General features: G+C 35.1%; 1 non-coding gene across 1 annotated transcript; it reads right to left on the reverse strand.

Moving 5' to 3' along the window:
- Positions 1-4,475: 4,475 nt before the first annotated feature.
- On the reverse strand, positions 4,476-4,582 carry LOC141609657 (small nucleolar RNA R71). The gene has a single exon (XR_012527578.1). It is a non-coding gene; the product is annotated as a small nucleolar RNA R71 (small nucleolar RNA).
- Between the last annotated feature and the right edge of the window lie 10,614 nt (positions 4,583-15,196).

Genomic DNA, 15,196 nt, shown 5'->3' on the forward strand with positions numbered 1-15,196 from the left:
TAATATGATAGTCATTTCAAATCACAAGTCAAAAACAATCAAAATGCAAGCATGTAAAAGAAGCCAATGGGTAGAAGAAGGCAATTTGTAATGGGTAAGAAAGGGGAACATATGAATTATGGTTATGTGGAGCTAAGTCAAGCTAACAACAACCAAATGAAAGGTCCCAAAACTAAACCCAAAATTTCAAAGCAAACCATAAGAACACTCTCCAAAAGATGATAATAAAACATGGGAATTTTCTTAATTTCACTTCTTGTTTTTCTCAATACAATTCATGCTTTTTTTTTCTTTTCCATTCTTTTCATTCTTTTTTTTCACGTTTTTTTCTTTCTTTCATCATTTTTTTCATTTCTTTTCTTTTTCACAACTCCTTTTTTACTTCTTTCTTTCATTAACCAATTTCGGAAAATAGCAAATCCGGCATAACCAAGCTCACGAAGACTAAAAATTAAGCATTTCCCAAATGAGCACCCTAACACCAATGACATAGCTACTAGCTTAACAAGGTAGGCAAGTATAATGTAGCTAGATAAGATGTAAACATGTGGAAGGAGGGGCTAGAAATGGGCAACAAAGTCTATGTGAATGGCTTCAAATGCAAGCATATAATGAAAGTAATTCTCATAAAAGATGAAATAAAAACCATACTTGTGCGTTATTGATATAACACACACCATAAGGAGACCTACACTCACCTAAGTGAGATCGGAAAAAGATGTACCGGTCCAAGGAGGCTCTACCTTACCATTTGGTGGCTTGCCAAATGTCAAGATCATGCCTATTTGGTTCAAATTTCATCTTCCACCTACTATGTCAAGACATCCCCATGAAGCAAATATCCCATCAAATAAGAATGAATCATTAGCTAATAAGCTATCATTAGGATAAGAAATAGGGCAACGGCTTAAAGCACATAAACAAGAAAGACAAGAGGTTATATTTATTGAGTTGCGAGAAATTAAACTGAAATGCAAAGGAAAGAACACTTACTAGACTAGCTAGCCTTCCCCCTATCTAGTATGTATACGGGGGACTCTTCCATTCATCAAAGATTCAAGAAACCAAAAGTTGAAGCTCTTCCTACCTCTTGGTGGCCTACTCCCACCGGATCCCGATACATCATCTTGTTGGCCACTACTACTTGGTTCATCTCTTTGCAAAGGAGTGACATACTCACCAATGTTGCTCCCACTACCTAGTCCTCCTCCATAGCTACTATGCCCTCCATAACAACCATATCCACCATAGCCTTCATAGCCACCATTAAAGGCCTCCACTCCATAATCCGAACCACAAAAATCCGGACCGAGAGCATAAGTACCTGCATTATAACCAGAAGAAGAAGGGAACCCACCCGGGGGATAATTGTAGAATGATGGGTGTGGTCCCTCGGGTCGGATAACCCCTTGCCTAGCAAAATTATCATATATGGGGTGCAAAGCAAGTCCTTGGTCATGACGAATGAAATTCACATTAAGGCTTAAGTCTCTCATCATACTCATCATATCAACGCTAGAGGTGGAATGTCGAGCATGAGAGGATTGACCTCTCTCATGTTGCTCAATGGTGGAGGGTGTCTCTTGTCTTAGAGGCAACAGGTAGGTCACATGCTCAAAGGTAGCCGAACGGCGAGGTTTATTGTGGACTACGGCCTTAAGTTCGGAAATCTCATTCGGTAGACTTATTGAGTCATTTTTAGCAATTTTCCAAATCATGTTCGGATGAGAATTCGTAAACCAATTCAAGGATAAAAAAAAAGTATAGTCAAGTCCATCACCCGCCTCCCTTGAGGAAGTCAAAGGTTGTATTTGTGTTGTTTCTTGGTTAAACTTGCATAGTTTGTGAGCAATTTTGGTGACTAACCCACCCATGACAATGGCACTATTGTTCTTGTGACATTGTTTGGTCAAGTGTGTGGTAAAATGGTAAGGGATATTAATCCCCCAATTCTCATCACCATTAACATTAAGAAAAGCACCAAGTATTTCAACCTCCAATTTCCTCAACGAGTGAGGCTCATTCCTACCAAAGTGATGTGACTCATATTTGAGCACATTTAGTCCCCGAATTAACCTCGTTCCTATGCTTTATAGCACATAATTGGGTCATTTACTATCTTTAGTTTCAAATCTTGCATATTCTTTGAGATTTTGTCCTCTTTGGTAGGAAAGGAGTGCTAACCTTGCATCTATGAGGCGGAATGGAGCTAAATTGATCGCATCTAATGACCAAGAATCAAAGAGAAGACATTACTAGAACGCCTATGTGGATAATAAAGTGAAATGGGCAATGATGAAAGGATCCTTGCATCCCCAAAATGATCCTTGCGGATTGTGAAGGAGGAAAAGAAGAGTAGCTGACTGCCCAGGGATCCGAGCGGATCAGACACGATCTGGGCGTCTCCCATCATCAACATCCGGGCGTCTTATGCCCAAGGCGAGCGTCCCGCAGCGCAAAGATACGAGGGTCTTCTAGGCAATCCGCTCGGATCGCAAATCAGAGAGCCCGTGCTTTACTTCAAGACGCACGGATCATGGCAAGACTAGCACGAGGATATGCTCATTTCCTTCGAGAGGAGCATTTCCTCAACTCTTCTTAGGGACTTAATAGTCATTTAAGCCCTTAGTAACCCTAATCCTTGTACCTAATCTCTAGTATAAATACCCCTTTGTACTACCTAGATTAGCATCAAGTTGTAATCATCCTTTAATGTTCTCTTAATCTATCCTTAATCAAGTAGTAATCTTGTAATCAACTCTTAATCAAGTTATAATACAATTCTCAATCTTAATCTTTCCTTAATTTCTCTATTGTTCTTCAATTATTTTGGGTAATTAGAAGATTATTTGGGTTTATTTGGAGGATTGACAACCTTCCATCAATCATCAAGTACTTCTATTAATCTTTGCTTTATTATTTGGAATCATCTTCATAGGTATAATTCTATCTTAACCTTGTTTAATTATTGTTAATTACTTTCATTTATTCATCATGTTTTGCCTTGTTAGTATGATTGACAACCTTATTATCATGTTGAACTTGATAATGAGTGAGTAGTTTCCTTAACTAGGGTTAATGGGGAATTAGGGGAAACTAACATGGGGATTGATTCATGCTTAATCTAATATGTTTTCGTAATTAATTTGCTTGCTTGTTGTGATTTCAACTTATGAACATGTTATGTTTGATGAAATGCAAGCCTATGAATCCTTGCATTTTTTACCCATCACCTATCTTTTCAATGAGACTTGTAAGCTTATACACCAACTCGAGTCTCATTAGACCATGCATATAGTTGAATAGGAAGGACTAAGTCGACTTGTAGGTATTGTACAATCTAATCGATTCGGCTCTGGGACCCAAACCTTCTTAGGGATTGTAAGATTATACACCAACTCGATCCCATCACAACAATAAGTGCTTGCATTTAGTAGAGAACATATTTGTATGATCAAATCCCATGAATCCTCTATGAACCCATGACACCCTAGTGCTTTTAATCAATTGTTTACATCTCCTTTTATCATATTGCTTGTTTTTATCACTTTACTTTTATATTGTTGATTAGTTTAGTTGATCTCCTATCTCAACCCAAATTGTGACACCCTAAGACACAACCATTTGCAATTGAAAATACTACATCAATACCCGTCCCTTGGGATCTGACCTTTACTTTGTCTTTGCTAAGAGTAGTTTGTGAAGTTATAAATATTGTTTTGGTTGGTAGCTTTTGACGACGAGTTAAATCCGAACCAAAAATGGCGCCGTTGTCGGGGACGGTGTTAACTTGATTTTATTTTCATTAATTGTTTTTAGTTGTGTCTTTCTTTACCTTGGGGAAGTCAATCTCCTCAAGGTTGTTCTAATTGTTTTCGAGTTGTTTGATATTTTGCATGTCTAGGAGATCACAAGGTAACTTCTTACCCATTGATCTTGAAATTGAAAGAACCTTAACCAACAATAGAAGAGTTGCTAGAGGTACTTTAAGTGGTATCAGGGAAATTGTGGACATTCAGCCAAATAACATTGAGTTTACTAACCCTTTTGCAAGAGAAGGAGAGGACAACCCAATACAAAATCCACCACAAAATTAACCCACAATGCCTAAATTCTCATCACATTCCGTACCAACCGAGGAGAACCTACCAAATGGTACTCCCACACCACCACATTTAACCGGTAATTTCATTGCCAAATCTGCATTCATACAACTAGGTGAGAGAAGTCAATTTGGGGGAATGCCTAGTGAAGACCCTCACTCACATATGGAGACTTTTTGTGACTATTGTGATGCGATTTCTCAAACCGGAGTTACTCAAGACCAAATCCGATGGGTCTTATTTCCTTTTTCTTTGATTGGTACCGCAAAGCAATGGTTGAAAAGTGTAGACAATACTACTCTTGGTATTGACTCATGGAAGAAGTTGGCACTTGCTTTCTACAAGAAATTCTATCCTCCGGAGAAGACTAACATGTTGAGAGCCCAAATCACCGGGTTCAAACAAAGGGATGAGGAATCATTGTATGAAGCATGGGAGAGATTTAAGGACACTTGTCGTTCTTGTCCACACCATGGACTTAGCGAGTGGTTCCTTGTACAACAATTTTGGAATGGTCTATATGAAGACTCCCGAAACATTCTCAATATGGGATCCAATGGTATGTTCACCGAAGTTGATGACAATCAAACATGGGCCAAAATTGAAGAAATGGCGGTTCATAATTCACAATATAGTAGGCCTCGAAAGGCTACTAGAGGAGGAAAGCATGAGGTAGCTTCCATCACTCTATTGGGTGCTCAACTAAATGCTCATATTGACACCATCAATTTGAAGTTTGAGAAGGTCATGGCTAAGCTTGATGAAGCTTCCAAATCACCCAAATAACATGTTAATGCTATGGTGTCATCATCCTCAATTCCAAGTGGAGTATGTGAGAGTTGTGGAACTTTGGGACATGACCAAAGTGAATGTAGGGGAACAAGTGAACAAGTGAATGCTTTCCAAGCATACAAGAGTGGCACCCCTTATTCCAACTATTACAATGAGAATACCAAATTCCATCCAAACCTTTCATAAGAAAGCCAAAATGTTCAAAACCCTCAACAAACATACACCCCACCTCCAATGAGAAATCATATTCGAAGACCCTTTTACAACCAAAGCCAAGGTTATCAAAATCAACCTTCATACAATCAAACAAATTGAAGGAAATGTAGATTCATATTCATACTAACATACTCATATATGTTATAAATTAATTTGTCATAAAATTAAAACGGATTTTATGCATGCAAACAATAATAAAATAGAGGAGAAATCATGTCCTTACATTGTGGATTTCGGTTATATAGGGCACAAGAGAGATCACCTTTCTCTCTTGTTCTTGAGCTTTCCCTTATGGAAGAACAAAGATCCAAGTATAGGATCTCTCCCTAAGCTTTATACCCAAGGCTTTCTCTTAATTTAATTAATATTACAAGAACTAGTATAATATTAATTAGGTAGAAAATTGAACCAAAATATTTATAAAACACTTATATATTTCGGTTTTTAGAGAGAAGGAGAGGAGGATTTTTATTCTCTCTAAAATTGTATTTTTGGATGATAGAAGGAATGAATGAATAATACACTACACTTAGTATATTATTAGGTAAAAATTATAGAAAAACAATGATGGGTTTTGCTTCTCAAAACCGTGTAAGAGGAGAGGTAAAGGGGAGCCAATGCATGGACTTATTTGTCTTCACAATGCACCATAGGCTTGCATGGCTACTAAAGCAAAACAATCATTATGTTTAGCTACTAATTAAACAATTAATTAGCTTAATCCTCTTCTTGTAATTTCGGTCCATTTGATAATATGGATTCCATATTATTTTTGTCAATTGTCAATATGTCACATGTCATATGTGACATAAATTTGTTATGTATTTTTAACATATTAAAAATCAACGTATTAATAAAAATACGTCACATACAAAAATCGACTTAGTAATTTCATAATTACTTGTACCAAAAATTTTACCAATTTATAAATCACAACAGTTTGTATTTATAACAATTCATTCAATTTTGATTGTTTCTTTAAACATTAATTTCATCCGAGTAATGATACAATTCAATTACTCAGACCGTATCTTATTTAATCACATTTCAATTTGATACGTAAATTTTACTTCTAAAATCGTCCGTCAATTTTCAAGTAATTTAATTAACTCGTGACATTAAACGATTAATTAAATAATCAATTAAGAGTGTTGCCCTATAGGTATGACCTAGGGGTCAATCGATCACCACCGTCACACGACATAATGTCAAACTCTAGTCGACCAATCATTACCGATATATGTTGACCAGTTGACAAGAATAATAATATACTTCCCAATTTGTATTCTATATGATGAGACTTAAACATGTGATCATCATGATCGACAGTCGTGATCGCATTATTGTCGGAGGACACATATTCCAACAATCTCCCACTTGTCCTCGACAAGTGTGCGTCACCAATTCTCTTGTCCTATTACTATCTCCCACTCAATGCAAGGTGTCTTTCAGGTCGTACTTGCAAGTGATCATATCGAGAGTGGTTTCCTCGATCTGGAGAATAACTGATTGACCGGACTTATCTATCATAGATACTTTCCGAGCGTGGCCACGCATTTCCAGTTCATTACTCCTCGAGTGGCCCTGAGATATTGTTATAACCCTGACTAGGGGTGGACAATTCCTATCGCACTCATTCCCTTCGACTAGCCACAGCCATCATAACCCAAAATATGCCCATTTGACCCCATTTACGAAGGTCGTAGTAACACAAATCAAAGTTAATCTGAAACTGTGCCATCTTAGGCGAATAGTCTTTAGTCAAAAGAATCGACTCATTGAATACTATAGTAGCTCTCGCCACGACCAGGCTATATAAATTTGCCAGAACTCTATAAGCGGTCATTAGGCCCGACAAAATGTTCCTAATATGCGCCTATGTGATCGACTTGTCATCTCACATGACTCTATGGCACTTGAACTTGCCATCAATCGCATCACACTCTAGTCACTTCGAGACGTCACCTCATATAAGTAACTATGGGCAAAAACAATGTTAATCCATGTTCACTTTAACGGGGTTCAATTGTCTTCACAACCCGTTTGGATATAACAATGTACAAGGTGAGTTAATAATAACTCAAACGACAAATGTCGACATCACACTCGGGTAGTCAATATCATATTACAACCTTGTGATGTATATCGTCAGTGTAAACACTTATTGATTGCAATAGAAGTTTAACATCCCATGTGTCCATGTGTTGAAACTTCTTGCACTTGCAATTTCCTTTGCATTCATGTTCTCTCTTATAGCATGAATCCTACCAAGTACACATCAAGGTTCCCGACCTTGGTTTCCGTTCTTTAACTTGAAAGAGCTTTCTTATCGATTATCTCATAACGAACGAATTTGTGATGAATGATATAACTTGTACTGATCAAGTACTCCATCCACACACAATGCACTAGGTATATGTTTTGTAGAATCTTGTAACAATTGACAAGATTATTTAGCTTAGCACTTCTCACAAGTCCTAGCTTAACTAGGAAAGATTGATTTTTTGAATAACCTCTTATTCAACCAAGCATCTTTCCAAAAACTTCTCATTTCTCTTTCTAGGCTTGAAAGAATTGGGATTCTCATAAATCCTTATATGTGCTCGGATTTTCTACAATATGTGCAACCTCTTATCACATAATGGAGTATTCCGTTAAACACCGAAATCGCTCATCAGATTCTTCTTGAGAATACATGACGTTTCTATTATGTCTTACCATCCATCATCATGCTCTTATGCATATGATTCATAATTGGACATGTACATGATTATTCTAATGGCGGAAACATTAGTTACTAATAATCATGAGATCAACTGTTCATAGGTTCAATGAACGACCATGACTGCTAATGGCAATTCCATTTTTATCTACATGAATAACCTATGTGAATGTTGATACGATGTGTATCTCTTAATACTAAACCAACATCCCTTGATGTAATTGGATTCATCATTGTCCATTTTCATCCAGAATTGAAAACTCAAATGCTTCTTTATGAAAGAAGGTATTATCTCGTCATTCTTTAATGAGTGATGAGTTGTAAACATTCAAAGGATGATAGCTCCCACTAAATTCCATGTCTTCACATGAGAATTTCTTAACTCCCACTCAATTCTGCACATTTCGAAATTGACTCCTTAATCGAAATTTATCAAGAATTGAATATAAATTGCATTGCCAAGTTATTTGGATAAAACCATATATGTTCCCATCATATCCTTTCAAAATACCTATTTTGAAGTGGTCTCATCTTAACCTTACAGAAAGAGATTTTAAATCTCCAACACACTCATGTCATAATGATGTGCAGCAATGTCATTATTCAAGTATAAACAATATCTAGAATACGTCCTTCGCAAATACCCTTTTGGAAGGAGGTTTAACCATTTCATAGTGAGGTTAAGCAATGACATTTGCATGGTTAAATTTTTTTTTTTTGGCCATTGAAGATATCGGTATATCAATCTTTGCAACTCGATCATAACTAGTATGTTACTATGATTCATTTAGGCTCTTAAGTAAATCTCAAGGTTGAAACTATTGGTCAAATGCTTCATAAACTTAGTCAAAAACTTGTTTAGACTTTACATTAGTCATTTTCTTCCAAAACTTTCTTTTGGTCTCCTCGTGTAGTTATCTTGAGAATATACTCTTATGTTTACTACATTTGGTCTCTTTAGTCATGTAGAATTAACTTGAGACCATAGATCTCATCTATTCGGCATACTATGTAAATAGATATACCTTCATTCAAATCATTTTCTCTTGCATAGATCTTCATTTACACAAGTACACAATTTTATCTTGCCTTGTGTGTTGTGTCCTCATTTTTCTCCCACTCTATCTTTAGAATAAATACACTAAACATTCAAAGATAGCATATGAGACACAAATTAATGATGTTGAAGTATAAGGAGAACTATCTCATAGATAGACTAATGGTTATTGATTTCATATGTGTACTTGGTGATTGACATACCTTTAAGAGAGTTCATTGACTCAAAATCGCTTCATAAATGATCATACACAAGCCTTAAGCATGTGGACATATAATGAAACCCGTCATTATATTTGTCTATTAGATCACTTTAAGTGAATGATCTTATGTTTCAAAACGCAAGCATTTTAAAGATGAAATTTAGAACATTAAAAGGATAAATGATAAAACGGGTGACTTGGGTTGCAAACCAAGTCACCATCATCCAAAATACAACTCATTATCCAAAATACTTTTCCATGTCGAACACGGAAACTTAAAGTTCTAAAATCCAAAACATTACTTAAAATAAGACAATGAAAAACAAAGCTCCATAAAAGCTATCCTTAGCTTCTCCATGGTTTCTCATGCTTGTTTTTCTTTTCCCTTGTCTTTGCTTGGTGGAGGCCCTATTTACAATAAAGAGGGAGATACATTATCACAACTTTGCATCATAATACCATAGTTGAATTAGAAACATAAAAGAAGATTAGTCATTTACCTACTGGAGTGATCTTTCCAGCTTTGATATCACCAAGGTATTTGGAACAATTTCTTTTCCAATGTCCCATGCCATTACAATAATGGCATTTATCAAGAGGACCCTTCTTGACTTTGGATGTGCTAGCTTCACAAGACTTAGCTTTGGTGAATGTGGGAGCTTGCTTTTTACCCTTTCTTCCACTCTTCTTGAATTTCCCTTTACTCTTAGTGCTTATGTTAAGCACATCCTTGGGAGGGTTCACATTTAACCCCATGTCCCTCTCGGCTTGCACAAGTAACTTGTGCAATTCCTCAAGAGACACATCCTTGTCTTGCATGTTGAAATTCACCCGGAATTGCACATATGCCTTGACTTTGGACAAGGAGTGTAGAATCCTATCTACGATGAGTTCTTTGGGGATTTCAACCTTTTGAATTTTCAAGGTCTCGACAAGCTCCATGAGTTTGAGCACATGAGGGCTAACCTTTTGGCCCTCTTTGAAGTCGAGATCAAAGAATGCCGCGGCCGCCTCATATTGGACGATCCGCGGAGTTTGTGAAAACATGGTCACAAGTTTGGAGTAAATCTCATTAGCATTGCCCATTTTAAAGGCTCTCCTTTGGAGGTCCGCCTCCATCGCAAATATTAAGACATTTTTCATTGCGGCGGACTCCTTTTGGTAAGCCTCATATGCTTCCCTAGTGGCCGCGGTGGACCTAGTGGAGGGTTCGGGTGGAGAGGCCTCGGTAAGGTAACGAAGCTAGTCGTCACCTTCGGCGGCTAATTTGAGTTGGGCATCCCAATCGGAGAAATTTGACCCATTCTTTTCAAGTTTACATCGATCCATAAAGGATCGGAGCCAAGATGAAGTAGCGAGAGGTGTAGCATTAGGAGTTGGTGTTGGTGTTGCCATTTGTTATGAAAAAGAAGTGGTCTACAAAACAAAATATAAGGAGTAAAACAATTGTCGTTTTAATAATACTTGAAAAAAAAAATATGATTTAAACAAGTTTTAAGCATTTTTTCTAGTGACCTCTACCCAACTAGATAAATGATTCCAAGACCCAAATTCATATCGACTTAGGCACGGGGTAGCCGATGCAAACTTTATCAATATAACTCGGTGGATTAACCTTTTAATCGATTCTACTTTTAGAACTCTTGGTCGATAAAATTACTCTAATGTTTATCTATAGCCCAAAACACATCAACAAGGGCACGGGGTAGCCGATGCAACCCTTATCAATTACTTTTGTTGAGTTCAATCCAAATTTCGAATAAATGTGTCCATTATCCAAACCCACATCAACTTGGGCACGGGGTAGCCGATACATCCCTTATCAACATGAATTCGGTGGATTAACATTCATCACCCACTTCCCCTACGTAACAAGGTTTGTACCCCGGGGTAGCCGAGTGCACTCCCTCGCGAAATAGGTTTTCATGGTTTCTACTATTTGGTAAGGCTATGTCTCAATTAATTGTTTTAGCGAGAGGTCATGCCAATTTATTATCTATCACGTTTTAAGTGAACTAAAGCGGTGAACTACGATAATTCGAATTGACACGGTCGATAAACTCGATAAGATAAAATGCATGTTTTAGTTATGGCGATTTAGCGATGCATGTGACATAAAATAAAATGCAAGCATAAAAATAAATAAATCCTAGTATGGCCTTTCCTAAAATAGAAAAACTATTTAACTATTACATATTCGGAAACCAACTCCATTGGTCCCTTGAACTTCGGTTGTGGCACGCATCTCGAGGTAACACCGTCTTTATGTATCGCCATTCTTGAAGAAATCCGTCTTTGGGAACTCCGGAATGAATAAAACTACATAATAAATTACATAATTTCCTATTATATATTTGTAACTAAAATAAAATAAATCTATTAAATTACAAAACGGTGATACGAGATCACAATAAAAATTACAACCGAATCGGTATTCCCATACATTTCGGGAAATACCAATTAAAATCTAAGGCCATACTAAGTAAAATTACATAATTCAAAAATTACATAAATTAAAATTATGACAATCATAAAGAAAATGCAGCATTATAATATGTATAAACATGCTCAATTTTTATGCTAAATCGCCTTTAATTAGCCAATATCGTATATTACTCGGTTTTTACGGATTTGCGTGATTTCAACATTTTATAATCACAAAAATACATAAACTCATATTTATGCAAAAGTTAATTACCCTAACCTCTTAGGACTCAAAATTTAGTCTTCACTAATAATTTGACCATAATTAACCAATATTTTATAAAATTGTTCATAAATGGACCAAAAATTACAAAAATAAGCTATTAAACTTCAAATAAATCACAAAATTTCAAATAAATTCAAAATTTGAAATTTAAACTCATGAACATTCTGGAAAATTTCCATGACACTCATAATGTTCAAAAACTTAGGTTAAAAATTTCGAAAATTTACCGGAAAAACAATGTTGCGGTTTATCGATTTTTAATAAAATAATCATAAAAACATGGAAAAATTATTTTCATTAACTTTTCAATTTTATATCTGAAAAAGATAATAAAATGCAACATTTGACGTTTTTCCTAAGTCATAGATTATGTTTTATTAATTTTCCACTAATAATGTCACTATTTATGCTATTTTTCTTCAAAAATTCATAAATCATGCAAAAAGACTTCTTTATAGCCAATTATTTTACACACATCTTGTAAAATTGCATGTGACAACATATTAATTTTCTATGACCAGATTCGAAATTTAACTCATATTAACCTATTTTTCACCTAAATCCGAATTTAATAATGAAAAATTCATTTTTCGAGCATAACAAGTCAAAAAATTATGAACATTTACAGGTTATCTCAAAATAATATATGTGACAACATATCCAAAAACCAACTGAAAAATCGAAGTATAGCTAATTTTAGACCAAAAATGACATTTTTAGTCATAAAATCACATTTAAATGCCATTATAGTAAAATATGAACAATAAAAATCCGAAAAATTAACCAAAATATCCTAAAACATTTTAGGACCAGAAATATTAACATGCATGGGTTAATTTCGTGATATCTCATAATAACACAAATTTTACAATTTTTATTTGTTATTCTTATAACTCGGAAAAACTTTTAACCGATTTGCATGCAAACAACCGTGGCGCTCTGATACCGATTGAAGGAAATGTAGATTCATATTCATACTAACATACTCATATATGTTATAAATTAATTTGTCATAAAATTAAAACGGATTTTATGCATGCAAACAATAATAAAATAGAGGAGAAATCATGTCCTTACATTGTGGATTTCGGTTATATAGGGCACAAGAGAGATCACCTTTCTCTCTTGTTCTTGAGCTTTCCCTTATGGAAGAACAAAGATCCAAGTATAGGATCTCTCCCTAAGCTTTATACCCAAGGCTTTCTCTTAATTTAATTAATATTACAAGAACTAGTAAAATATTAATTAGGTAGAAAATTGAACCAAAATATTTATAAAACACTTATATATTTCGGTTTTTAGAGAGAAGGAGAGGAGGATTTTTATTCTCTCTAAAATTGTATTTTTGGATGATAGAAGGAATGAATGAATAATACACTACACTTAGTATATTATTAGGTAAAAATTATAGAAAAACAATGATGGGTTTTGCTTCTCAAAACCGTGTAAGAGGAGAGGTAAAGGGGAGCCAATGCATGGACTTATTTGTCTTCACAATGCACCATAGGCTTGCATGGCTACTAAAGCAAAACAATCATTATGTTTAGCTACTAATTAAACAATTAATTAGCTTAATCCTCTTCTTGTAATTTCGGTCCATTTGATAATATGGATTCCATATTATTTTTGTCAATTGTCAATATGTCACATGTCATATGTGACATAAATTTGTTATGTATTTTTAACATATTAAAAATCAACGTATTAATAAAAATACGTCACATACAAAAATCGACTTAGTAATTTCATAATTACTTGTACCAAAAATTTTACCAATTTATAAATCACAACAGTTTGTATTTATAACAATTCATTCAATTTCGATTGTTTCTTTAAACATTAATTTCATCCGAGTAATGATACAATTCAATTACTCAGACCGTATCTTATTTAATCACATTTCAATTTGATACGTAAATTTTACTTCCAAAATCGTCCGTCAATTTTCAAGTAATTTAATTAAGTCGTGACATTAAACGATTAATTAAATAATCAATTAAGAGTGTTGCCCTATAGGTATGACCTAGGGGGTCAACTGATCACCACCGTCACACGACAGTAATGTCAAACTCTAGTCAGCCAATCATTACCGATATATGTTGACCAGTTGACAGTAACAATATTACTTCCCAATTTGTATTCTATATGATGAGACTTAAACATGTGATCATCATGATCGACAGTCGTGATCGCATTATTGTCGGAGGACACATATTCCAACACAAATGACCAAGGCTTTGATGTTCAAAAAGCGGTACTACAAATGCAAAAGAACCAACAAGAATTTTTCACCCAAATGCAAAAAGATAGCCAAGCCAAAGACATCACCATCAACAACATACTAGCCCACACCAAAATGTGGGAAACCCAAATGTCTCAATTAGCATCTTCTAGCTCTCAAAGACAAAAGGGGCAATTACCACCTCAAAGTAATCCCCCAAGACATGAGTCGGTGAATTCCATCCATTTGAGGAGTGGTACAAGATATGAAGGGCCAAAGAAGCCAATTGATGAAGACATTGTGGATGCTAGTGACAAGCAACGAGTTGTGGAGAACTCTAAAGAAGAAGAACCCATCACCCAAGAAGTTTCAAAGAAGAAGAATGAAGAAAAGGCTAAAGAAAAAGAGCCTATTGTGATTAGACTTCCATTCCCAAGTCGTCAAGCTATTGTTGGGAAATATGTCCTCAGCAATAGTGCGATCACATGATTTAAATATCATTATTAAATCTCATTTTAAGAATACATGTGGGATGTAATATTTTACAAGTCAACTGGTCCACACATATCGGTAATGATTGGCTGACTAGAGTTTGACATTACTGTCGTGCGACGGTGGTGATCAGTTGATCCCCTTAGGTCATACCTATAGGGAAATACTCTTAATTGATTATTTAATTAATCGTATACCGATACGAGTTAATTAAATTGCTTAAAATTGACGGATAATTTTGTGAGTATAATTTACGTATCTTATTGTAAATATGATTAAATAAGACACGGTCTAAGTAATCGAATTGTTTTATTACTTAGATGAAATTATTGTTTACAGAAACAATTGAAACGAAATGAATAAATTATTATAAATACAGAATGTTGTAGTTTATAATTTGGAAACTTTTGGTACAAGTAATTACGAATTACTAGTCGATTTTGTAAATGACATATTTTATGAGTATGTTGATTTTTAATATGTTAAAAATACATTACAATTTCATATGTCAAGTAACATGTCACATATGTTACAATTGACAAATGACAAAATAAAATGGAGCATCCATTTTATGTTGTATATGCCGAAATAATGGGGGGAGTATATGATATACATTGTGTTTTTATCTTGAGTGGAAAACACAATAATTATACCTAAAGGAGTAGCCATGCACACCTATGC

Source organism: Silene latifolia, chromosome 10 (genome assembly GCF_048544455.1).
Source record: "Silene latifolia isolate original U9 population chromosome 10, ASM4854445v1, whole genome shotgun sequence".
NCBI lineage: Eukaryota > Viridiplantae > Streptophyta > Magnoliopsida > Caryophyllales > Caryophyllaceae > Silene > Silene latifolia.